Here is a 27347-nt window from a genome sequence, read left to right on the forward strand (position 1 = left end):
CTTCAAGGCTTCAGTTCAGGAAAGCTTCAGGGCCTGAGTTAGGGACAGCCTCAGGTCTTCACTTAGGGACAGCGTCAGGGCTTACTTTGGGACAGTTTCAGGACCTTGGAAAGACATAGGTCAGGATATTAGCTCAGGATAATGTCAGGACTTTTGATAGTGATGGCAGCAGGGCCTTAGTTACAGACGGTTTCAGGGCCTGAGTTAGGCCTAGCACCAGAGACTTTGTTAGGTACAGTGTAAGGGACTGAGCTAGGAGTAGTGTCAGGGCCTTGCTTAGGGACAGTGTCAGGGTCTGATTTAGGTGTACTGTCTGAGACCTAGTTAGGGACAGTGCTAGGGCCTGAGTTAGGATTAGTGTCAAGGCCTTAGTTAGGACCAATTTTAGGGCTTTAGTTTGGACTAGCAACAAAGCCTTTGTTAGGTATCATGTCGGGGCCTCAGTTAGGTGTAGTGTCAGGGCCATTGTTAGGGACAGTATCAGGGCCTGACTTAGGAGAAGTTCAGGGCCTTAGCCAGGGAAAGTGTCAGGGCCTTAGTTAGGGACATTATCAGGGCCTGAATTAGCAGTAGTGTCAAAAGCCCTTAGTGAGGAGAGTAAGGAGTAAGTCAGGACTCAGGCCCTGGCACTGTTCTTAAATAAGGCCCTGACATTACCTGTAACACAGGTCCTGATCTGATTCCTATCATAGGCGCTGATGTTGGACTTAACTAAGGCCCTGACACTGGTCCTAACTAAAGCTGTGACACTACTCTTAACTCAGGCCCTGACACTGTCCCTAACAAAGCCTCTGACACTACTCCTAAATCAGGCACTAACACTGTCCCTAACTAAGGCCCCGACACTACTGCTTACTCAGGCCCTGACACTGTCTCTAACTAAGGCCCTGATACTACTCCAAACTCAGCACTGACACTGTCACTAACTAAGGCCCTGACACTATTCATAGCTCACGCCCTAACACAACTCCTAAATCATGCCCTGACAATGTCCCTAACTAAGGCCCTGACATTATTCCTAACTCAGGCGCTGACACAATACTTAAGGAAGGCCCTGGCATTACCCCTAACTCAGGCCCTGAAAAGTTCCCTAACTAAGGCCGACACAACTCCTAACTCCGGTACTAACACTGTCCCTAAATAAGGCCCTGAAACTATTCCTAACTGAGGCGCTGATACAATACCTAACGAAGGCACTGATGCTACTCCTACCTAAGGCCCTAACACTACTCCTATCTCAGGCACTGACCCTGTCCCTAACTTAGGCCCTGACTCTACTCCTGACTCAGACACTGACACTGGCCCTAACTTAGGCCGTGACACTACTCCTAACTAAGCAACTGACATTGTCCCTAACTAACGCCCGGACACTACTCCTTACTCAGACACTGACAATGTCACTAACTAAGGCCGTGACACTACTCCCAAAATAGGCACTGAGACTGTCCCTAAATATGCCCTAACAGTACTCCAAACTCAGGCACTGACACTGTCCTGAACTAAGGCCCTGATACCACTTCCACCTCAGGGACTGACATTCTCCCTAAGTAAGCCCTGACATTACTTCCAATTCCGGCATTGACACTTTCGCTAACGAAGGCCCTTAAACTATTCACAACTCAGGCCCTTACACTGTTACTAACTACCGGTCTCAGACTACTCCTAACTCAGGCCCTGGCACTGTCCATAACTTAGGCTCTGGCACTATTCCTAACTCAGACACTGACGCTGTCCCTAACTAAGGGTCTGACACTACTACCAACTCAGACACTGACACTCTCCCTAACAAAGGCCCTGACACTACTCTTAACTAATACCCTGACACTGTCCCTAACAAAGACCCTGACACTATTCCCAACTCAAGCGCTGTCACTCTCCCTAACTAAGACCGTGACACTACTCCCATCTCAGCCACTGACACTGTCCCTAAGGCCCTGACACTACCTCCAACTCAGGCACTGACACTATCCCTAACTACAGCCCTGACACTTCTCCTAACTCAGGCACTGACACTGTCCCTAAATAAGGCCCTGACACTACTCCCAAAGTAGGCACTGACATTGTCCCTAACTAAGGTCTTGACATTAATCTCAACTCAGGCACTAACACTGTCCCTAACTAAGGACTTGACACTAATCTTAACTCAGGCCCTGGCACAGTCCCTAACAAAGGCCTGCCACTACCACCAACTCTGGCACTGAGACTGTCCCAAACTACGGCCATCACACTACTCCTAACTAAGGCAATGATGCTGTCCCTAAGTAAGGCCCTGACACTACTCCCAACTCAGGCACTGACGTTGTCCCTAACTAAGTCTCGGACACTACTCCCAACACAAGCATTGACACTCTCCCTAACTAAGGCCCTCACACTACTACTTACTTAGGCACTGACACGCAACCTAACTAATGCCCTGAGACTATTTCTACCTCAGACCCTGACACTGTTCCTAACGAAGGGCCTGATACTACTCCCAACACAGGCACTGACACTCTCCCTATCTAAGGCCTTGACACTACTTTTAACTCATGCCCTGATGCTGTTCCCCCAAAAGACCCTGAGACTATTCCTAACTCAGGCACTGACACTCTCCCTAACTAAGACCCTGACACTACTCCCATCGCAGCCACTGACACTGTCCCTAATGCCCTGACACTACTTCCAACTCAGGCACTGACCCTGTCCCTAACTAGGCCCTGACACTACTCCCAACTCAGGCACTGACACTGTCCCTAATTAAGACCCTGACATAACTCCCAAATCCGGCACTGACACTTTCTCTAACTAAGGCCCTGAAAGTACTCACAACTCAGGCCCTGACACTGTTCCTAACTACCGGTCTCAGACTACTCCTAACTTAGGCCCTGACACTATTCCTAACACAGTCACTGACACTCTCCCTAACTAAGGTCCTGAGACTATTCCTAACTCAGAACCTGACACTGTCCATCACTTACGCCATGTCACTACTCCCAACTCAGGCACTGACGCTGTTCCTAACTAAGGGTCTGACACTACTCCAAACTGAGACACTGACACTCTTCCAAATTAAGGCCTTGACACTACTCTTAACTCAGGCCCTGACACTGTCCATAATAAAGACCCTGACAAAAATCCCAACTTAGGCACTGACAATGTCCGTAACTAAGGCCCTGACACTATTCCCATCTCAGCCACTGGCACTGCCCCTAACTATGGCCCTGACATTACTCCCAACGCAAGCACTGGCGCTGTCCCTAACTAAGGCACTGGCACTACTCCCAACTCGCCCTGGCGCTGTCCCTAACTAAGGCTCTGACACTACTCCCAATTCAGGCAATGACAGTGTCCCTAACTGAGGCAATGATACTACTCCCAACTCAAGCACTAAGGCTCTGGATCATTGTGATGACAAGCGCCATGGAGCACTGTGATGACAAGGGCCATGGAGAATTGTGATGACGGGTCCTGGAGCATTGTGGTGACAAGGGCCATGGAGCATTTGGATTACAGGGGTCATGGGGCATTGTGATGAAAGTGGTCATGGAACATTGTGATGAAAAGTGCTATGGAGCATTGGGATGACAGAGGTCATGGAGCATTGTGATGACAAATGCGTGGAGATTTGTGGTGACGAGGACCATGGAGCATTGAGATTATAAGGATCATGCAGCATTGTGATGACAGGGGCCATGGAGCATTTTAATGACAAGGGACATGGAGTATTGTGATGACAGAGGTCATGGAGCATTGTGGTGACCAGCGGCATGGAGCATTGTGAAGAAAGGGGTACTGTAACATTGTGATGAAAGGGTCAAGGAGCATTTTGATTACAAGGCTCATGGAGCATTGTGATGACAAGGGCCATGGAGCATTGTGATGACAGGGCTCATGTGGCATTATGATGACAGTGGTCATGGAGCAATGTGATGAACGTTGTCATGGAGCACTGTGATTACAGGGGCCATGGAGAACTGTGATGACAAAGGCCAGGGAACATTGTGATGACAGGGGTCATGGAACCTTGTGATGAAAACGGACCTGGAGCATTGTGATGAAAGGGGTCATGGCTCATTGTGATGACAGGGGGCCTGGAACATTGTGATGACAGGGGCCATGAAGCATTGTGATGACAAGAGTCATGGAGACTTGTGATGACAGGGGGCATGGAGCTTTGTGATTTCACAGGCATGTAGCATTTTAGACAAGGGTCATGGAGCATTGTGATGATAAGGGCATGGAGCATTGTGATGACAATGGCATGTAGCATTGCGATGACAAAGGTCATGGAGCATTGTGATGACAGGGGTTATGGAGCACTGTGATGACAAGGGCGTGGAGCATTGTGATGAGAGTGGTCATGGAACATTGTGACGATAAGGGCATCGAGCCGAGTTAGGGACAGTCTAGCGGCCTTGGCACTAAATTCAGTGCCTGAATTAGGCACAGCATAAGGTTTTTAGTTAGCATAAGAGGTAGGACATTAGCTCGGGACAGGGTTAGGGTAAAGGCTTGGAATCGTGTCAGGAAATGACCTAAGGATAGTGTGAAGACCTTTGTTACTGAGACTCTCAGGGACTTATTCAGAAGCAGTGTTAGGGCTTCAGGTAGGGACAGCATCAGGGCCTGACTTAGGGAGAGCAACAGGGCCTGAGTGAGGCCTAATGCCAGGCCCTTAGCTGGGGACACTGTCAGGGAATGACTTAGGAGCAGCATCAGTGCCTTTGTTGGATCAGCTTTAGGCTCTTAGTTAAAGACATGACCGGAGCCCTAGTTAGTCACAGCGTCAAGGCCTCAGTTAGGGAAAGCTTCAGGGTCTGAGTTACAGACAGCCTCAGGTCTTCACTTAAAGACAGCGACAGGGCTTTCTTAGGGACAGTGTCAGGACCTTGGTTAGAAATGGGTCAGGATATTAGCTCAGGAGAGTGTCAGGATTTTATATTGCTGGCAGCAGGGCCTATATTAAGGACAGATTCCGGGCCTTTGTTAGATTCAGTGTCATGGCCTTAGTTAGGAGTAGTCAGGGCCTTAGTTAGGGAGAGCATTAGGGTTTCAGTTAGCATAAGATGCAGGAGATTATCTCGGGACAGAGTCAGGTTCCAGGTCAGAGATAGTGAAAGGAAATGATCAAGGGATAACGAGAAGACCTTAGTTATTGAGAGCATCAGGGCCTTAGTTAGCAGCAGCGTGAGTGCCTTAATCAGGACCAGCGCCAGGGCTTGATGCATGGACAGCATCAGAGCCTAACTAAGGTACAGCAACAGGGCCTAAGTGAGGCCTATCTTTAGGGCCTGAGTAAGGGACAGTATCAGGGCATGACTTAGGAGCAGCATAAAGGCCTCTGTAAGATCAGCATTAGGGTCTTCGTTAAAGCTATTATCAGGGCCTCCTTTAGGGAGAGCCTCAAGGCCTCACTTAGGGACAGCGTCAGGGCTTAATTTGGGAAAGTTTCAGGACCTTGGTAAGACATGGGTCAGGCTATTAGCTCAGGATAATATCAGGTGTTCAGATATTGACGGCAGCAGGGCCTTACTTAGAGGCAGTGTCAGGGCCTAAGTTAGGACTAGCATCAGAGCCTTTGTTAGGTACAGTGTCAGTGACTGAGTTAGGTGTAGTGTCAGAGCCTTAGTTAGGGACAGTGTCAGGGCCTGCATTAGGACGAGCCTCCAGGCCTCAGTTAGGGACAGGTTCCCGGCCTCGGACCTAAATTCAGGGCCTCATTTAGGGACAGAATCAGGGATTTAGCTAGCATAAGGGGATCTACAGCTGAAAGCAACCTGAACACCACCACAAGCAGATGCAGAAGTGAACCATGCACGCCCCTATGAAGGAATATTCCACAGCAGTTGAGTACATTTTGTTTAAAGTTTGTAACACTATAAAAATTATGTTTTGAAGAAAACTATATTCAGAAGATGAAAGAATCTCGTTCTAAAGAATCTCTTTAGCTCATCTCGACATTAGCTAAAGAGAAGGTTAGGTTAAGGTCTAGGGAGAGTGTCAGGAAATGACCTAGGGATAGTGTCAAGACCTTAGTTACTTAGCACATCAGGACCTAATTTAGGAGCAGTGAGTGTCAGGGCTTTGGGTAGGAAGAGCGTCAGTGCCTGACTTAGGGAGTGGGACAGGGCCTGAGTGAGGCCTAGCGTCAGGGCCTTAGCTAGAGACAGTGTCAGGGCATGACTTAGGAGCAGCATAAGAGCCACGGTAGGATCAGCCTCAGGGGCTATGTGAAAGATATTATCAGGGCCTCTGTTAGGGACAGCCTCAAGGCCTCACTTAGAGACAGCATCAGGGCTTCCTTAGGGACAGTTTCAGGACCTTGGTAAGAGATGGGTCAAGAAATTAGCTCAGGATAGTGTCAGGACTTGAGATGTTGACGGCAGCAGGGCCTTAGTTAGGGAGAATGTCAGGCCCTGAATTAGGACGAACATCGAGGCCTTAGGTACGGACAGGGTCACAGCCTCGAGAGTAATTTTAGGCCCTTAGTTAAGGACAGCAGCAGGGCTGTAGTTAGCATAAGAGGCACGACATTTGCTAGGGACAGGGTCAGGTTATGGTCTAGGGATAGTGTCAGGAAAGGACCTAAGCATAGTGTCAAAACCTTAGTTACTGAGAGTATCAGATCCTTATTTCGAACCAGTGTCAGGGCTTCAGGTAGGGACAGCATCAGAGCCTGACTTAGGGAGAGCGACAGGGCCTGAGTGAGGCCTAGCGTCAGGCCCTTAGCTGAGGACACTGTCAGGGCATGACTTAGGAACAGAATCAGCGCCTCTGTTGGATCAGCCTTAGCGTCTTTGTTACAGATATGATCAGGGCCTGACTTAGTCACAGCTTCAAGGCCTCAGTTAGGGAAAGCTTCAGGGCCTGAGTTAGGGACAGCCTCAGTTCTTAACATAGGGACAGCGACAGGGCTTTCTTAGGGACAGTGTCAGGACCTTGGTTAGAAATATGTCAGGATATTAACTCAGGCTAGTGTCCAGTTTTTAGTTATTGCTGACAGCAGGGCCTATATTAGGGGCAAATTCTGAGCCTCACTTAGAGACAGTGTCAGGGCCTGAGTTAGGACTAGCGTCAGAGCCCTTGGAAAGTACAGTGTCAGGGACTGAGTTAGATGCAGTGTCAGGGCTTTAGTTAGGGACAGTGTCAGCGCCTCAGTTAGGATGAGCCTCCAACCTCAGTTAGGGACAGGTTGACGGCCTCGGGACTAATTTCAGGCTCTTAGTTAGAGACAGCATCAGGGATTTAGTTAGCATAAGAGGCTCGACAATAGCTAAAGACAAGTTTAGGTTAAGATCTAGGGATAGTGTGAGGAAATGACCTAGGGATAGTGTCAAGACCATAGCTAATTAGAGCATCAGTGCCTAATTTAGGCCCAGTGTCAGGGCTTCAGGTAGGGACAGAGTCTTAGCCTGACTTAGGGAGAGCGACAGGGCCTGAGTGATGCCTAGAGTCAGGGCTTTAGCTACGGACAGCGTCATGGCATGACATAGGATCAACATAAGGGTCTCTGTAAGATCAGCATTAGAGTTTAGTTAAAGACATTATCAGGACCTCTGTGAGGGACAGCCTCAGGGCCTCACTTAGGGACAGTGTCAGGGCTAACTTTGGGAGAGTTTCAGGACCTTGGTAAGACATGGGTCAGGATATTAGCTCAGGATAATGTCAGGACTTTAGATATTGATGGTAGCAGCGCCTACGTTAGGAAAAGTTTCAAGGCGTTAGTTAGGAGTAGCGGGCCTCTGATAGGTCCAGTGTCAGATCCTCAGTTAGCAATAGTGTTAGGGCCTTAGTTAGGGACAGTGTCAGGGCCGGATGTAGGGCGAGCATCTAGGCCTTAGTTCGGGACAGTTTCATGGTCTTGGGACTAAATTGAGTGCCTGAGGTAGGCACAGCCTAAGGGCTTCAGTTAGCATAAGAAGCAGGACATTAGCTAGTGACCGTGTCAGTTTAACATCTAGGGATAGTGTCAGGAAATGACCTAAGGATAGTGTGAAGGCCTCTGTTACGGAGACTCTCAGGGCCTTATTCAGAACCAGTGTTAGGGCTTCAGGTAGGGACAGCATCAGAGCCTGACTTAGGGAGAGCGTTAGGGTCTGAGTGAGGCCTAGCATCAGACACTTAGTGGGGGACACTATCGGGGCATGACTTAGGAGCAGCATCAGGGCCTCTGTTGGATCAGCCTTAGGGTCTTAGTTAAAGACATGATCAGGGTCTGAGTTAGTCACAGCATCAAGGCCTGAGTTAGTTAGGGAAAGCTTCAGGGCCTCACTTAGGGACAGCGTCAGGGCTTACTTTGGGACAGTTTCAGGACCTTGGTAAGACATGGGTCAGGTTATTAGCTCCGGATAATATCAGGTGTTCAGATATTGACGGCAGCAGGGCCTTAGATAGAGGCAGTGTCAGGCCCTGAGTTACGACTAGCATCAGAGCCTTTGTTAGATACAATGTACGGGACTGAATTAGGAGTAGAGTCAGGGCCTTAGTTAGTGACAGTGTCAGGGCCTGACTTAGGGAGAGCGACAGGGCCTGAGTGAGGCTTAGCGTCAGGCCCTTAGCTGGGCCCACAGTCAGGGCATGACTTTGGAGCAGCATCAGCGTCTTTGCTGGATCAGCATTAAGGTCTTCGTTAGGTACATGATCAGGGCGTGAATTAGTCACAGCTTCAAGGCTTCAGTTCAGGAAAGCTTCAGGGCCTGAGTTAGGGACAGCCTCAGGTCTTCACTTAGGGACAGCGTCAGGGCTTACTTTGGGACAGTTTCAGGACCTTGGAAAGACATAGGTCAGGATATTAGCTCAGGATAATGTCAGGACTTTTGATAGTGATGGCAGCAGGGCCTTAGTTACAGACGGTTTCAGGGCCTGAGTTAGGCCTAGCACCAGAGACTTTGTTAGGTACAGTGTAAGGGACTGAGCTAGGAGTAGTGTCAGGGCCTTGCTTAGGGACAGTGTCAGGGTCTGATTTAGGTGTACTGTCTGAGACCTAGTTAGGGACAGTGCTAGGGCCTGAGTTAGGATTAGTGTCAAGGCCTTAGTTAGGACCAATTTTAGGGCTTTAGTTTGGACTAGCAACAAAGCCTTTGTTAGGTATCATGTCGGGGCCTCAGTTAGGTGTAGTGTCAGGGCCATTGTTAGGGACAGTATCAGGGCCTGACTTAGGAGAAGTTCAGGGCCTTAGCCAGGGAAAGTGTCAGGGCCTTAGTTAGGGACATTATCAGGGCCTGAATTAGCAGTAGTGTCAAAAGCCCTTAGTGAGGAGAGTAAGGAGTAAGTCAGGACTCAGGCCCTGGCACTGTTCTTAAATAAGGCCCTGACATTACCTGTAACACAGGTCCTGATCTGATTCCTATCATAGGCGCTGATGTTGGACTTAACTAAGGCCCTGACACTGGTCCTAACTAAAGCTGTGACACTACTCTTAACTCAGGCCCTGACACTGTCCCTAACAAAGCCTCTGACACTACTCCTAAATCAGGCACTAACACTGTCCCTAACTAAGGCCCCGACACTACTGCTTACTCAGGCCCTGACACTGTCTCTAACTAAGGCCCTGATACTACTCCAAACTCAGCACTGACACTGTCACTAACTAAGGCCCTGACACTATTCATAGCTCACGCCCTAACACAACTCCTAAATCATGCCCTGACAATGTCCCTAACTAAGGCCCTGACATTATTCCTAACTCAGGCGCTGACACAATACTTAAGGAAGGCCCTGGCATTACCCCTAACTCAGGCCCTGAAAAGTTCCCTAACTAAGGCCGACACAACTCCTAACTCCGGTACTAACACTGTCCCTAAATAAGGCCCTGAAACTATTCCTAACTGAGGCGCTGATACAATACCTAACGAAGGCACTGATGCTACTCCTACCTAAGGCCCTAACACTACTCCTATCTCAGGCACTGACCCTGTCCCTAACTTAGGCCCTGACTCTACTCCTGACTCAGACACTGACACTGGCCCTAACTTAGGCCGTGACACTACTCCTAACTAAGCAACTGACATTGTCCCTAACTAACGCCCGGACACTACTCCTTACTCAGACACTGACAATGTCACTAACTAAGGCCGTGACACTACTCCCAAAATAGGCACTGAGACTGTCCCTAAATATGCCCTAACAGTACTCCAAACTCAGGCACTGACACTGTCCTGAACTAAGGCCCTGATACCACTTCCACCTCAGGGACTGACATTCTCCCTAAGTAAGCCCTGACATTACTTCCAATTCCGGCATTGACACTTTCGCTAACGAAGGCCCTTAAACTATTCACAACTCAGGCCCTTACACTGTTACTAACTACCGGTCTCAGACTACTCCTAACTCAGGCCCTGGCACTGTCCATAACTTAGGCTCTGGCACTATTCCTAACTCAGACACTGACGCTGTCCCTAACTAAGGGTCTGACACTACTACCAACTCAGACACTGACACTCTCCCTAACAAAGGCCCTGACACTACTCTTAACTAATACCCTGACACTGTCCCTAACAAAGACCCTGACACTATTCCCAACTCAAGCGCTGTCACTCTCCCTAACTAAGACCGTGACACTACTCCCATCTCAGCCACTGACACTGTCCCTAAGGCCCTGACACTACCTCCAACTCAGGCACTGACACTATCCCTAACTACAGCCCTGACACTTCTCCTAACTCAGGCACTGACACTGTCCCTAAATAAGGCCCTGACACTACTCCCAAAGTAGGCACTGACATTGTCCCTAACTAAGGTCTTGACATTAATCTCAACTCAGGCACTAACACTGTCCCTAACTAAGGACTTGACACTAATCTTAACTCAGGCCCTGGCACAGTCCCTAACAAAGGCCTGCCACTACCACCAACTCTGGCACTGAGACTGTCCCAAACTACGGCCATCACACTACTCCTAACTAAGGCAATGATGCTGTCCCTAAGTAAGGCCCTGACACTACTCCCAACTCAGGCACTGACGTTGTCCCTAACTAAGTCTCGGACACTACTCCCAACACAAGCATTGACACTCTCCCTAACTAAGGCCCTCACACTACTACTTACTTAGGCACTGACACGCAACCTAACTAATGCCCTGAGACTATTTCTACCTCAGACCCTGACACTGTTCCTAACGAAGGGCCTGATACTACTCCCAACACAGGCACTGACACTCTCCCTATCTAAGGCCTTGACACTACTTTTAACTCATGCCCTGATGCTGTTCCCCCAAAAGACCCTGAGACTATTCCTAACTCAGGCACTGACACTCTCCCTAACTAAGACCCTGACACTACTCCCATCGCAGCCACTGACACTGTCCCTAATGCCCTGACACTACTTCCAACTCAGGCACTGACCCTGTCCCTAACTAGGCCCTGACACTACTCCCAACTCAGGCACTGACACTGTCCCTAATTAAGACCCTGACATAACTCCCAAATCCGGCACTGACACTTTCTCTAACTAAGGCCCTGAAAGTACTCACAACTCAGGCCCTGACACTGTTCCTAACTACCGGTCTCAGACTACTCCTAACTTAGGCCCTGACACTATTCCTAACACAGTCACTGACACTCTCCCTAACTAAGGTCCTGAGACTATTCCTAACTCAGAACCTGACACTGTCCATCACTTACGCCATGTCACTACTCCCAACTCAGGCACTGACGCTGTTCCTAACTAAGGGTCTGACACTACTCCAAACTGAGACACTGACACTCTTCCAAATTAAGGCCTTGACACTACTCTTAACTCAGGCCCTGACACTGTCCATAATAAAGACCCTGACAAAAATCCCAACTTAGGCACTGACAATGTCCGTAACTAAGGCCCTGACACTATTCCCATCTCAGCCACTGGCACTGCCCCTAACTATGGCCCTGACATTACTCCCAACGCAAGCACTGGCGCTGTCCCTAACTAAGGCACTGGCACTACTCCCAACTCGCCCTGGCGCTGTCCCTAACTAAGGCTCTGACACTACTCCCAATTCAGGCAATGACAGTGTCCCTAACTGAGGCAATGATACTACTCCCAACTCAAGCACTAAGGCTCTGGATCATTGTGATGACAAGCGCCATGGAGCACTGTGATGACAAGGGCCATGGAGAATTGTGATGACGGGTCCTGGAGCATTGTGGTGACAAGGGCCATGGAGCATTTGGATTACAGGGGTCATGGGGCATTGTGATGAAAGTGGTCATGGAGCATTGTGATTAAAGTGGTCATGGAACATGGTGATAAAAGTGGTCATGGAGCATTGTGATGAAAAGTGCTATGGAGCATTGGGATGACAGGGGTCATGGAGCATTGTGATGACAAATGCGTGGAGATTTGTGGTGACGAGGACCATGGAGCATTGAGATTATAAGGATCATGCAGCATTGTGATGACAGGGGCCATGGAGCATTTTAATGACAAGGGACATGGAGTATTGTGATGACAGAGGTCATGGAGCATTGTGGTGACCAGCGGCATGGAGCATTGTGAAGAAAGGGGTACTGTAACATTGTGATGAAAGGGTCAAGGAGCATTTTGATTACAAGGCTCATGGAGCATTGTGATGACAAGGGCCATGGAGCATTGTGATGACAGGGCTCATGTGGCATTATGATGACAGTGGTCATGGAGCAATGTGATGAACGTTGTCATGGAGCACTGTGATTACAGGGGCCATGGAGAACTGTGATGACAAAGGCCAGGGAACATTGTGATGACAGGGGTCATGGAACCTTGTGATGAAAACGGACCTGGAGCATTGTGATGAAAGGGGTCATGGCTCATTGTGATGACAGGGGGCCTGGAACATTGTGATGACAGGGGCCATGAAGCATTGTGATGACAAGAGTCATGGAGACTTGTGATGACAGGGGGCATGGAGCTTTGTGATTTCACAGGCATGTAGCATTTTAGACAAGGGTCATGGAGCATTGTGATGATAAGGGCATGGAGCATTGTGATGACAATGGCATGTAGCATTGCGATGACAAAGGTCATGGAGCATTGTGATGACAGGGGTTATGGAGCACTGTGATGACAAGGGCGTGGAGCATTGTGATGAGAGTGGTCATGGAACATTGTGACGATAAGGGCATCGAGCCGAGTTAGGGACAGTCTAGCGGCCTTGGCACTAAATTCAGTGCCTGAATTAGGCACAGCATAAGGTTTTTAGTTAGCATAAGAGGTAGGACATTAGCTCGGGACAGGGTTAGGGTAAAGGCTTGGAATCGTGTCAGGAAATGACCTAAGGATAGTGTGAAGACCTTTGTTACTGAGACTCTCAGGGACTTATTCAGAAGCAGTGTTAGGGCTTCAGGTAGGGACAGCATCAGGGCCTGACTTAGGGAGAGCAACAGGGCCTGAGTGAGGCCTAATGCCAGGCCCTTAGCTGGGGACACTGTCAGGGAATGACTTAGGAGCAGCATCAGTGCCTTTGTTGGATCAGCTTTAGGCTCTTAGTTAAAGACATGACCGGAGCCCTAGTTAGTCACAGCGTCAAGGCCTCAGTTAGGGAAAGCTTCAGGGTCTGAGTTACAGACAGCCTCAGGTCTTCACTTAAAGACAGCGACAGGGCTTTCTTAGGGACAGTGTCAGGACCTTGGTTAGAAATGGGTCAGGATATTAGCTCAGGAGAGTGTCAGGATTTTATATTGCTGGCAGCAGGGCCTATATTAAGGACAGATTCCGGGCCTTTGTTAGATTCAGTGTCATGGCCTTAGTTAGGAGTAGTCAGGGCCTTAGTTAGGGAGAGCATTAGGGTTTCAGTTAGCATAAGATGCAGGAGATTATCTCGGGACAGAGTCAGGTTCCAGGTCAGAGATAGTGAAAGGAAATGATCAAGGGATAACGAGAAGACCTTAGTTATTGAGAGCATCAGGGCCTTAGTTAGCAGCAGCGTGAGTGCCTTAATCAGGACCAGCGCCAGGGCTTGATGCATGGACAGCATCAGAGCCTAACTAAGGTACAGCAACAGGGCCTAAGTGAGGCCTATCTTTAGGGCCTGAGTAAGGGACAGTATCAGGGCATGACTTAGGAGCAGCATAAAGGCCTCTGTAAGATCAGCATTAGGGTCTTCGTTAAAGCTATTATCAGGGCCTCCTTTAGGGAGAGCCTCAAGGCCTCACTTAGGGACAGCGTCAGGGCTTAATTTGGGAAAGTTTCAGGACCTTGGTAAGACATGGGTCAGGCTATTAGCTCAGGATAATATCAGGTGTTCAGATATTGACGGCAGCAGGGCCTTACTTAGAGGCAGGGTCAGGGCCTAAGTTAGGACTAGCATCAGAGCCTTTGTTAGGTACAGTGTCAGTGACTGAGTTAGGTGTAGTGTCAGAGCCTTAGTTAGGGACAGTGTCAGGGCCTGCATTAGGACGAGCCTCCAGGCCTCAGTTAGGGACAGGTTCCCGGCCTCGGACCTAAATTCAGGGCCTCATTTAGGGACAGAATCAGGGATTTAGCTAGCATAAGGGGATCTACAGCTGAAAGCAACCTGAACACCACCACAAGCAGATGCAGAAGTGAACCATGCACGCCCCTATGAAGGAATATTCCACAGCAGTTGAGTACATTTTGTTTAAAGTTTGTAACACTATAAAAATTATGTTTTGAAGAAAACTATATTCAGAAGATGAAAGAATCTCGTTCTAAAGAATCTCTTTAGCTCATCTCGACATTAGCTAAAGAGAAGGTTAGGTTAAGGTCTAGGGAGAGTGTCAGGAAATGACCTAGGGATAGTGTCAAGACCTTAGTTACTTAGCACATCAGGACCTAATTTAGGAGCAGTGAGTGTCAGGGCTTTGGGTAGGAAGAGCGTCAGTGCCTGACTTAGGGAGTGGGACAGGGCCTGAGTGAGGCCTAGCGTCAGGGCCTTAGCTAGAGACAGTGTCAGGGCATGACTTAGGAGCAGCATAAGAGCCACGGTAGGATCAGCCTCAGGGGCTATGTGAAAGATATTATCAGGGCCTCTGTTAGGGACAGCCTCAAGGCCTCACTTAGAGACAGCATCAGGGCTTCCTTAGGGACAGTTTCAGGACCTTGGTAAGAGATGGGTCAAGAAATTAGCTCAGGATAGTGTCAGGACTTGAGATGTTGACGGCAGCAGGGCCTTAGTTAGGGAGAATGTCAGGCCCTGAATTAGGACGAACATCGAGGCCTTAGGTACGGACAGGGTCACAGCCTCGAGAGTAATTTTAGGCCCTTAGTTAAGGACAGCAGCAGGGCTGTAGTTAGCATAAGAGGCACGACATTTGCTAGGGACAGGGTCAGGTTATGGTCTAGGGATAGTGTCAGGAAAGGACCTAAGCATAGTGTCAAAACCTTAGTTACTGAGAGTATCAGATCCTTATTTCGAACCAGTGTCAGGGCTTCAGGTAGGGACAGCATCAGAGCCTGACTTAGGGAGAGCGACAGGGCCTGAGTGAGGCCTAGCGTCAGGCCCTTAGCTGAGGACACTGTCAGGGCATGACTTAGGAACAGAATCAGCGCCTCTGTTGGATCAGCCTTAGCGTCTTTGTTACAGATATGATCAGGGCCTGACTTAGTCACAGCTTCAAGGCCTCAGTTAGGGAAAGCTTCAGGGCCTGAGTTAGGGACAGCCTCAGTTCTTAACATAGGGACAGCGACAGGGCTTTCTTAGGGACAGTGTCAGGACCTTGGTTAGAAATATGTCAGGATATTAACTCAGGCTAGTGTCCAGTTTTTAGTTATTGCTGACAGCAGGGCCTATATTAGGGGCAAATTCTGAGCCTCACTTAGAGACAGTGTCAGGGCCTGAGTTAGGACTAGCGTCAGAGCCCTTGGAAAGTACAGTGTCAGGGACTGAGTTAGATGCAGTGTCAGGGCTTTAGTTAGGGACAGTGTCAGCGCCTCAGTTAGGATGAGCCTCCAACCTCAGTTAGGGACAGGTTGACGGCCTCGGGACTAATTTCAGGCTCTTAGTTAGAGACAGCATCAGGGATTTAGTTAGCATAAGAGGCTCGACAATAGCTAAAGACAAGTTTAGGTTAAGATCTAGGGATAGTGTGAGGAAATGACCTAGGGATAGTGTCAAGACCATAGCTAATTAGAGCATCAGTGCCTAATTTAGGCCCAGTGTCAGGGCTTCCGTTAGGGACAGAGTCTTAGCCTGACTTAGGGAGAGTGACAGGGCCTGAGTGATGCCTAGAGTCAGGGCCTTAGCTACGGACAGCGTCAGGGCATGACATAGGATCAACATAAGGGTCTCTGTAAGATCAGCATTAGAGTTTAGTTAAAGACATTATCAGGACCTCTGTGAGGGACAGCCTCAGGGCCTCACTTAGGGACAGTGTCAGGGCTAACTTTGGGAGAGTTTCAGGACCTTGGTAAGACATGGGTCAGGATATTAGCTCAGGATAATGTCAGGACTTTAGATATTGATGGTAGCAGCGCCTACGTTAGGAAAAGTTTCAAGGCGTTAGTTAGGAGTAGCGGGCCTCTGATAATCCAGTGTCAGATCCTCAGTTAGCAATAGTGTTAGGGCCTTAGTTAGGGACAGTGTCAGGGCCGGATGTAGGGCGAGCATCTAGGCCTTAGTTCGGGACAGTTTCATGGTCTTGGGACTAAATTGAGTGCCTGAGGTAGGCACAGCCTAAGGGCTTCAGTTAGCATAAGAAGCAGGACATTAGCTAGTGACCGTGTCAGTTTAACATCTAGGGATATTGTCAGGAAATGACCTAAGGATAGTGTGAAGACCTTTGTTACGGAGACTCTCAGGGCCTTATTCAGAACCAGTGTTAGGGCTTCAGGTAGGGACAGCATCAGAGCCTGACTTAGGGAGAGCGTTAGGGTCTGAGTGAGGCCTAGCATCAGACACTTAGTGGGGGACACTATTGGGGCATGACTTAGGAGCAGCATCAGGGCCTCTGTTGGATCAGCCTTAGGGTCTTAGTTAAAGACATGATCAGGGTCTGAGTTAGTCACAGCATCAAGGCCTGAGTTAGTTAGGGAAAGCTTCAGGGCCTCACTTAGGGACAGCGTCAGGGCTTACTTTGGGACAGTTTCAGGACCTTGGTAAGACATGGGTCAGGTTATTAGCTCCGGATAATATCAGGTGTTCAGATATTGACGGCAGCAGGGCCTTAGATAGAGGCAGTGTCAGGCCCTGAGTTACGACTAGCATCAGAGCCTTTGTTAGATACAATGTACGGGACTGAATTAGGAGTAGAGTCAGGGCCTTAGTTAGTGACAGTGTCAGGGCCTGACTTAGGGAGAGCGACAGGGCCTGCGTGAGGCTTAGCGTCAGGCCCTTAGCTGGGCCCACTGTCAGGGCATGACTTTGGAGCAGCATCAGCGTCTTTGCTGGATCAGCATTAAGGTCTTCGTTAGGTACATGATCAGGGCGTGAATTAGTCACAGCTTCAAGGCTTCAGTTCAGGAAAGCTTCAGGGCCTGAGTTAGGGACAGCCTCAGGTCTTCACTTAGGGACAGCGTCAGGGCTTACTTTGGGACAGTTTCAGGACCTTGGAAAGACATAGGTCAGGATATTAGCTCAGGATAATGTCAGGACTTTTGATAGTGATGGCAGCAGGGCCTTAGTTACAGACGGTTTCAGGGCCTGAGTTAGGCCTAGCATCAGAGACTTTGTTAGGTACAGTGTAAGGGACTGAGCTAGGAGTAGTGTCAGGGCCTTGCTTAGGGACAGTGTCAGGGTCTGATTTAGGTGTACTGTCTGAGACCTAGTTAGGGACAGTGCTAGGGCCTGAGTTAGGATTAGTGTCAAGGCTTTAGTTAGGACCAATTTTAGGGCTTTAGTTTGGACTAGCAACAAAGCCTTTGTTAGGTATCATGTCGGGGCCTCAGTTAGGTGTAGTGTCAGGGCCATTGTTAGGGACAGTATCAGGGCCTGACTTAGGAGAAGTTCAGGGCCTTAGCCAGGGAAAGTGTCAGGGCCTTAGTTAGGGACATTATCAGGGCCTGAATTAGCAGTAGTGTCAAAAGCCCTTAGTGAGGAGAGTAAGGAGTAAGTCAGGACTCAGGCCCTGGCACTGTTCTTAAATAAGGCCCTGACATTACCTGTAACACAGGTCCTGATCTGATTCCTATCATAGGCGCTGATGTTGGACTTAAAGCTGTGACACTACTCTTAACTCAGGCCCTGACACTGTCCCTAACAAAGCCTCTGACACTACTCCTAAATCAGGCACTAACACTGTCCCTAACTAAGGCCCCGACACTACTGCTTACTCAGGCCCTGACACTGTCTCTAACTAAGGCCCTGATACTACTCCAAACTCAGCACTGACACTGTCACTAACTAAGGCCCTGACATTATTCATAGCTCACGCCCTAACACAACTCCTAAATCATGCCCTGACAATGTCCCTAACTAAGGCCCTGACATTATTCCTAACTCAGGCGCTGACACAATACTTAAGGAAGGCCCTGGCATTACCCCTAACTCAGGCCCTGAAAAGTTCCCTAACTAAGGCCGACACAACTCCTAACTCCGGTACTAACACTGTCCCTAAATAAGGCCCTGAAACTATTCCTAACTGAGGCGCTGATACAATACCTAACGAAGGCACTGATGCTACTCCTACCTAAGGCCCTAACACTACTCCTATCTCAGGCACTGACCCTGTCCCTAACTTAGGCCCTGACTCTACTCCTGACTCAGGCACTGACACTGGCCCTTACTTAGGCCGTGACACTACTCCTAACTAAGCAACTGACACTGTCCCTAACTAAGGCCCGGACACTACTCCTTACTCAGGCACTGACAATGTCACTAACTAAGGCCGTGACACTACTCCCAAAATAGGCACTGAGACTGTCCCTAAATATGCCCTAACAGTACTCCAAACTCAGGCACTGACACTGTCCTGAACTAAGGCCCTGATACCACTTCCACCTCAGGGACTGACATTCTCCCTAAGTAAGCCCTGACTTACTTCCAATTCCGGCATTGACACTTTCGCTAACTAAGGCCCTGAAACTATTCACAACTCAGGCCCTTACGCTGTTACTAACTACCGGTCTCAGACTACTCCTAACTCAGGCCCTGGCACTGTCCATAACTTAGGCTCTGGCACTATTCCTAACTCAGACACTGACGCTGTCCCTAACTAAGGGTCTGACACTACTACCAACTCAGACACTGACACTCTCCCTAACAAAGGCCCTGACACTACTCTTAACTAATACCCTGACACTGTCCCTAACAAAGACCCTGACACTATTCCCAACTCAAGCGCTGTCACTCTCCCTAACTAAGACCGTGACACTACTCCCATCTCAGCCACTGACACTGTCCCTAAGGCCCTGACACTACCTCCAACTCAGGCACTGACACTATCCCTAACTACAGCCCTGACACTTCTCCTAACTCAGGCACTGACACTGTCCCTAAATAAGGCCCTGACACTACTCCCAAAGTAGGCACTGACATTGTCCCTAACTAAGGTCTTGACATTAATCTCAACTCAGGCACTAACACTGTCCCTAATTAAGGACTTGACACTAATCTTAACTCAGGCCCTGGCACAGTCCCTAACAAAGGCCTGCCATTACCACCAACTCTGGCACTGAGACTGTCCCAAACTACGGCCATCACACTACTCCTAACTAAGGCAATGATGCTGTCCCTACGTAAGGCCCTGACACTATTCCCAACTCAGGCACTGACGTTGTCCCTAACTAAGTCTCTGACACTACTCCCAACACAAGCATTGACACTCTCCCTAACTAAGGCCCTCACACTACTACTTACTTAGCCACTGACACGCAACCTAACTAATGCCCTGAGACTATTTCTACCTCAGACCCTGACACTGTCCCTAACGAAGGGCCTGATACTACTCCCAACACAGGCACTGACAATCTCCCTAACTTAGGCCCTGACATAACTCCCAACTCCGGCACTGACACTTTCTCTAACTAAGGCCCTGAAACTACTCACAAGTCAGGCACTGACCCTGTCCCTAACTAGGCCCTGACACTACTCACAACTCAGGCCCTGACACTGTTCCTAACTACCGGTCTCAGACTACTCCTAACTTAGGCCCTGACACTATTCCTAACACAGTCACTGACACTCTCCCTAACTAAGGTCCTGAGACTATTCCTAACTCAGACCCTGACACTGTCCATCACTTAGGCCATGTCACTACTCCCAACTCAGGTACTGACGCTGTTCCTAACTAAGGGTCTGACACTACTCCAAACTGAGACACTGACACTCTTCCAAATTAAGGCCTTGACACTACTCTTAACTCAGGCCCTGACACTGTCCATAATAAAGACCCTGACAAAAATCCCAACTTAGGCACTGACAATGTCCGTAACTAAGGCCCTGACACTATTCCCATCTCAGCCACTGGCACTGCCCCTAACTATGGCCCTGACACTACTCCCAACGCAAGCACTGGCGCTCTCCCTAACTAAGGCACTGGCACTACTCCCAACTCGCCCTGGCGCTGTCCCTAACTAAGGCTCTGACACTACTCCCAATTCAGGCAATGACAGTGTCCCTAACTGAGGCAATGATACTACTCCCAACTCAAGCACTAAGGCTCTGGATCATTGTGATGACAAGCGCCATGGAGCACTGTGATGACAAGGGCCATGGAGAATTGTGATGACGGGTCCTGGAGCATAGTGGTGACAAGGGCCATGGAGCATTTGGATTACAGGGGTCATGGGGCATTGTGATGAAAGTGGTCATGGAGCATTGTGATGAAAGTGGTCATGGAACATGGTGATAAAAGTGGTCATGGAGCATTGTGATAAAAGTGGTCATGTAGCATTGTGATGAAAAGTGCTATGGAGCACTGGGATGACAGGGGTCATGGAGCATTGTGATGACAAATGCGTGGAGATTTGTGATGACGAGGACCATGGAGCATTGAGATTATAAGGATCATGCAGCATTGTGATGACAGGGGCCATGGAGCATTTTAATGACAAGGGACATGGAGCATTGTGATGACAGAGGTCATGGAGCATTGTGGTGACCAGCGGCATGGAGCATTGTGAAGAAAGGGGTACTGTAACATTGTGATGAAAGGGTCAAGGAGCATTTTGATTACAAGGCTCATGGAGCATTGTGATGACAAGGGCCATGGAGCATTGTGATGACAGGGCTCATGTGGCATTATGATGACAGTGGTCATGGAGCAATGTGATGAACTTTGTCATGGAGCACTGTGATTACAGGGGCCATGGAGAACTGTGATGACAAAGGCCAGGGAACATTGTGATGACAGGGGTCATGGAGCCTTGTGATGAAAACGGACCTGGCGCATTGTGATGAAAGGGGTCATGGCTCTTTGTGGTGACAGGGGGCCTGGAACATTGTGATGACAGGGGCCATGAAGCATTGTGATGACAAGAGTCATGGAGACTTGTGATGACAGGGGGCATGGAGCTTTGTGATTTCACAGGCATGTAGCATTTTAGACAAGGGTCATGGTGCATTGTGCTGATAAGGGCATGGAGCATTGTGATGACAATGGCATGTAGCATTGCGATGACAAAGGTCATGGAGCATTGTGATGACATGGGTTATGGAGCACTGTGATGACAAGGGCGTGGAGCATTGTGATGACAGTGGTCATGGAACATTGTGACGATAAGGGCATCGAGCCGAGTTAGGGACAGTCTAGCGGCCTTGGCACTAAATTCAGTGCCTGAATTAGGCACAGCATAAGGTCTTTAGTTAGCATAAGAGGTAGGACATTAGCTCGGGACAGGGTTAGGGTAAAGGCTTGGAATCGTGTCAGGAAATGACCTACGGATAGTGTGAAGACCTTTGTTACTGAGAATCTCAGGGACTTATTCAGAAGCAGTGTTAGGGCTTCAGGTAGGGACAGCATCAGGGCCTGACTTAGGGAGAGCAACAGGGCCTGAGTGAGGCCTAATGCCAGGCCCTTAGCTGGGGACACTGTCAGGGAATGATTTAGGAGCAGCATCAGTGCCTTTGTTGGATCAGCTTTAGGCTCTTAGTTAAAGACATGACGGAGCCCTAGTTAGTCACAGCGTCAAGGCCTCAGTGAGGGAAAGCTTCAGGGTCTGAGTTACAGACAGCCTCAGGTCTTCACTTCAAGACAGTGACAGGGCTTTCTTAGGGACAGTGTCAGGATCTTGATTAGAAATGGGTCAGGATATTGGCTCAGGAGGGTGTCAGGATTTTAGTTATTGCTGGCAGCAGGGCCTATATTAAGGACAGATTCCGGGCCTTTGTTAGATTCAGTGTCATGGCCTTAGTTAGGAGTAGTCAGGGCCTTAGTTAGGGAGAGCACTAGGGTTTCAGTTAGTATAAGATGCAGGAGATTATCTCGGGACAGAATCAGGTTCCAGGCCAGAGATAGTGAAAGGAAATGACCAAGGGATAACGAGAAGACCTTAGTTATTGAGAGCATCAGGGCCTTAGTTAGCAGCAGCGTGAGTGCCTTAATCAGGACCAGCGCCAGGGCTTGATGTACGGACAGCATCAGAGCCTAACTAAGGTACAGCAACAGGGCCTAAGTGAGGCCTATCTTTAGGGCCTGAGTAAGGGACAGTATCAGGGCATGACTTAGGAGCAGCATAAAGGCCTCTGTAGGATCAGCATTAGGGTCTTCGTTAAAGCTATTATCAGGGCCTCCTTTAGGCAGAGCCTCAAGGCCTCACTTAGGGACAGTGTCAGGGCTTACTTTGGGAAAGTTTCAGGACCTTGGTAAGACATGGGTCAGGCTATTAGCTTAGGATAATATCAGGTGTTGAGATATTGACGGCAGCAGGGCCTTAGTTAGAGGCAGTGTCAGGGCCTAAGTTAGGACTAGCATCAGAGCCTTTGTTAGGTACAGTGTCAGTGACTGAGTTAGGTGTAGTGTCAGAGCCTTAGTTAGGGACAGTGTCAGGGCCTGCATTAGGACGAGCCTCCAGGCCTCAGTTAGGGACAGGTTCCCGGCCTCGGACCTAAATTCAGGGCCTCATTTAGGGACAGAATCAGGGATTTAGCTAGCATAAGGGGATCTACAGCTGAAAGCAACCTGAACACCACCACAAGCAGATGCAGAAGTGAACCATGCACGCTCCTATGAAGGAATATTCCACAGCAGTTGAGTACATTTTGTTTAATGTTAGTAACACCATAAAAATTATGTTTTGAAGAAAACTATATTCAGAAGATGAAAGAATCTCGTTCTAAAGAATCTCTTTAGCTAATCTCGACATTAGCTAAAGAGAAGGTTAGGTTAAGGTCTAGGGAGAGTGTCAGGAAATGACCTAGGGATAGTGTCAAGACCTTAGTTACTTAGCACATCAGGACCTAAATTAGGAGCCATGAGTGTCAGGGCTTCGGGTAGGAACAGCGTCAGAGACTGTCTTAGGGAGTGGGACAGGGCCTGAGTGAGGCCTAGCGTCAGGGCCTTAGCTAGAGACAGTGTCAGGGCATGACTTAGGAGCAGCATAAGAGCCACGGTAGGATCAGCCTCAGGGGCTATGTGAAAGATATTATCAGGGCCTCTGTTAGGGACAGCCTCAAGGCCTCACTTAGAGACAGCATCAGGGCTTCCTTAGGGACAGTTTCAGGACCTTGGTAAGAGATGGGTCAAGAAATTAGCTCAGGATAGTGTCAGGACTTGAGATATTGACGGCAGCAGGGCCTTAGTTAGGGAGAGTGTCAGGCCCTGAATTAGGACGAACATCGAGGCCTTAGGTACGGACAGGGTCACGGCCTCGAGAGTAATTTTAGGCCCTTAGTTAAGGACAGCAGCAGGGCTGTAGTTAGCATAAGAGGCACGACATTTGCTAGGGACAGGGTCAGGTTATGGTCTAGGGATAGTGTCAGGAAAGGACCTAAGCATAGTGTCAAAACCTTAGTTACTGAGAGTATCAGATCCTTATTTCGAACCAGTGTCAGGGCTTCAGGTAGGGACAGCATCAGAGCCTGACTTAGGGAGAGCGACAGGGCCTGAGTGAGGCCTAGCGTCAGGCCCTTAGCTGAGGACACTGTCAGGGCATGACTTAGGAACAGAATCAGCGCCTCTGTTGGATCAGCCTTAGCGTCTTTGTTACAGATATGATCAGGGCCTGACTTAGTCACAGCTTCAAGGCCTCAGTTAGGGAAAGCTTCAGGGCCTGAGTTAGGGACAGCCTCAGTTCTTAACATAGGGACAGCGTCAGGGCTTTCTTAGGGACAGTGTCAGGACCTTGGTTAGAAATATGTCAGGATATTAACTCAGGCTAGTGTCCAGTTTTTAGTTATTGCTGACAGCAGGGCCTATATTAGGGGCAAATTCTGAGCCTCACTTAGAGACAGTGTCAGGGCCTGAGTTAGGACTAGCATCAGAGCCCTTGGAAAGTACAGTGTCAGGGACTGAGTTAGGTGCAGTGTCAGGGCTTTAGTTAGGGACAGTGTCAGTGCCTCAGTTAGGATGAGCCTCCAACCTCAGTTAGGGACAGGTTGACGGCCTCGGGACTAATTTCAGGCTCTTAGTTAGAGACAGCATCAGGGATTTAGTTAGCATAAGAGGCTCGACAATAGCTAAAGACAAGTTTAGGTTAAGATCTAGGGATAGTGTGAGGAAATGACCTAGGGATAGTGTCAAGACCATAGCTAATTAGAGCATCAGTGCCTAATTTAGGCCCAGTGTCAGGGCTTCCGTTAGGGACAGAGTCTTAGCCTGACTTAGGGAGAGCGACAGGGCCTGAGTGATGCCTAGAGTCAGGGCCTTAGCTACGGACCGCGTCAGGGCATGACATAGGATCAACATAAGGATCTCTGTAAGATCAGCATTAGAGTTTAGTTAAAGACGTTACCAGGACCTCTGTGAGGGACAGCCTCAGGGCCTCACTTAGGGACAGTGTCAGGGCTAACTTTGGGAGAGTTTCAGGACCTTGGTAAGACATGGGTCAGGATATTAGCTCAGGATAATGTCAGGACTTTAGATATTGATGGTAGCAGCGCCTACTTTAGGAAAAGTTTCAAGGCGTTAGTTAGGAGTAGCGGGCCTCTGATAGGTCCAGTGTCAGATCCTCAGTTAGCAATAGTGTTAGGGCCTTAGTTAGGGACAGTGTCAGGGCCGGATGTAGGGCGAGCATCTAGGCCTTAGTTCGGGACAGTTTCATGGTCTTGGGACTAAATTGAGTGCCTGAGGTAGGCACAGCCTAAGGGCTTCAGTTAGCATAAGAAGCAGGACATTAGCTAGTGACCGTGTCAGTTTAACATCTAGGGATAGTGTCAGGAAATGACCTAAGGATAGTGTGAAGACCTTTGTTACGGAGACTCTCAGGGCCTTATTCAGAACCAGTGTTAGGGCTTCAGGTAGGGACAGCATCAGAGCCTGACTTAGGGAGAGCGTTAGGGTCTGAGTGAGGCCTAGCATCAGACACTTAGTGGGGGACACTATCGGGGCATGACTTAGGAGCAGCATCAGGGCCTCTGTTGGATAAGCCTTAGGGTCTTAGTTAAAGACATGATCAGGGTCTGAGTTAGTCACAGCATCAAGGCCTGAGTTAGTTAGGGAAAGCTTCAGGGCCTCACTTAGGGACAGCGTCAGGGCTTACTTTGGGACAGTTTCAGGACTTTGGTAAGACATGGCTCAGGTTATTAGCTCCGGATAATGTCAGGACTTTAGATGTTGATGGCAGCAGCCCTTAGTTAGAGACAGTGTCAGGCCCTGAGTTACGATTAGCATCAGAGCCTTTGTTAGATACAATGTACGGGACTGAATTAGGAGTAGAGTCAGGGCCTTTGTTAGTGACAGTGTCAGGGCCTGACTTAGGGAGAGCGACAGGGCCTGAGTGAGGCTTAGCATCAGGCCCTTAGCTGGGCACACTGTCAGGGCATGACTTTGGAGCAGCATCAGCGTCTTTGCTGGATCAGCATTAAGGTCTTCGTTAGGTACATGATCAGGGCCTGAATTAGTCACGGCTTCAAGGTTTCAGTTAAGGAAAGCTTCAGGGCCTGAGTTAGGGACAGCCTCAGGTCTTCACTTAGGGACAGCGTCAGGGCTTACTTTGGGACAGTTTCAGGACCTTGGAAAGACAAGGTCAGGATATTAGCTCAGGATAATGTCAGGACTTTTGATAGTGATGGCAGCAGGGCCTTCGTTACAGACGGTTTCAGGGCCTGAGTTAGGCCTAGCATCAGAGACTTTGTTAGGTACAGTGTAAGGGACTGAGTTAGGAGTAGTGTCAGGGCCTTGCTTAGGGACAGTGTCAGGGTCTGATTTAGGTGTACTGTCTGAGACCTAGTTAGGGACAGTGCTAGGGCCTGAGTTAGGATTAGTGTCAAGGCCTTATTTAGGACCAATTTCAGGGCCTTAGTTTGGACTAGCATCAGAGCCATTGTTAGGAATCGTATGAGGGCCTGAGTTAGGCATACTATCAGGGCCTTAGTTAGGGACAGTTTTAGGGCCTGAGTTAGGATTAGTGTCAAGGCCTTAGTTAGGACCAATTTTAGGGCTTTAGTTTGGACTAGCAACAAAGCCTTTGTTAGGTATCATGTCGGGGCCTCAGTTAGGTGTAGTGTCAGGGCCATTGTTAGGGACAGTATCAGGGCCTGACTTAGGAGAAGTTCAGGGCCTTAGCCAGGGAAAGTGTCAGGGCCTTAGTTAGGGATATTATCAGGGCCTGAATTAGCAGTAGTGTCAAAAGCCCTTAGTGAGGAGAGTAAGGAGTAAGTCAGGACTCAGGCCCTGACACTGTTCTTAAATAAGGCCCTGACATTACCTGTAACACAGGTCCTGATCTGATTCCTATCATAGGCGCTGATGTTGGACTTAACTAAGGCCCTGACACTGGTCCTAACTAAAGCTGTGACACTACTCTTAACTCAGGCCCTGACACTGTCCCTAACAAAGCCTCTGACACTACTCCTAAATCAGGCACTGACACTGTCTCTAACTAAGGCCCTGATACTACTCCAAACTCAGCACTGACACTGTCACTAACTAAGGCCCTGACACTATTCATAGCTCACGCCCTAACACAACTCCTAAATCATGCCCTGACAATGTCCCTAACTATGGCCCTGGCATTACCCCTAACTCAGGCCCTGAAAAGGTCCCTAACTAAGGCCGACACAACTCCTAACTCCGGTACTAACACTGTCCCTAAATAAGGCCCTGAAACTATTCCTAACTGAGGCGCTGATACAATACCTAACGAAGGCACTGATGCTACTCCTACCTAAGGCCCTAACACTACTCCTATCTCAGGCACTGACCCTGTCCCTAACTTAGGCCCTGACTCTACTCCTGACTCAGGCACTGACACTGGCCCTTACTTAGGCCGTGACACTACTCCTAACTAAGCAACTGACACTGTCCCTAACTAAGGCCCGGACACTACTCCTTACTCAGGCACTGACAATGTCACTAACTAAGGCCGTGACACTACTCCCAAAATAGGCACTGAGACTGTCCCTAAATATGCCCTAACAGT

General features: G+C 49.0%; 1 long non-coding RNA gene across 1 annotated transcript; it reads left to right on the forward strand.

Annotated features, from left to right (window-relative positions):
* The first annotated feature begins 16425 nt into the window (after positions 1-16425).
* On the forward strand, positions 16426-26629 carry LOC309621354. Its single transcript, XR_014239959.1, has 2 exons — positions 16426-17004; positions 25506-26629. It is a non-coding gene; the product is annotated as an uncharacterized lncRNA (long non-coding RNA).
* Positions 26630-27347: the final 718 nt, after the last annotated feature.

Source organism: Balaenoptera borealis (genome assembly GCF_965194805.1).
Source record: "Balaenoptera borealis genome assembly, contig: HAP1_SCAFFOLD_336, whole genome shotgun sequence".
Lineage (NCBI taxonomy): Eukaryota > Metazoa > Chordata > Mammalia > Artiodactyla > Balaenopteridae > Balaenoptera > Balaenoptera borealis.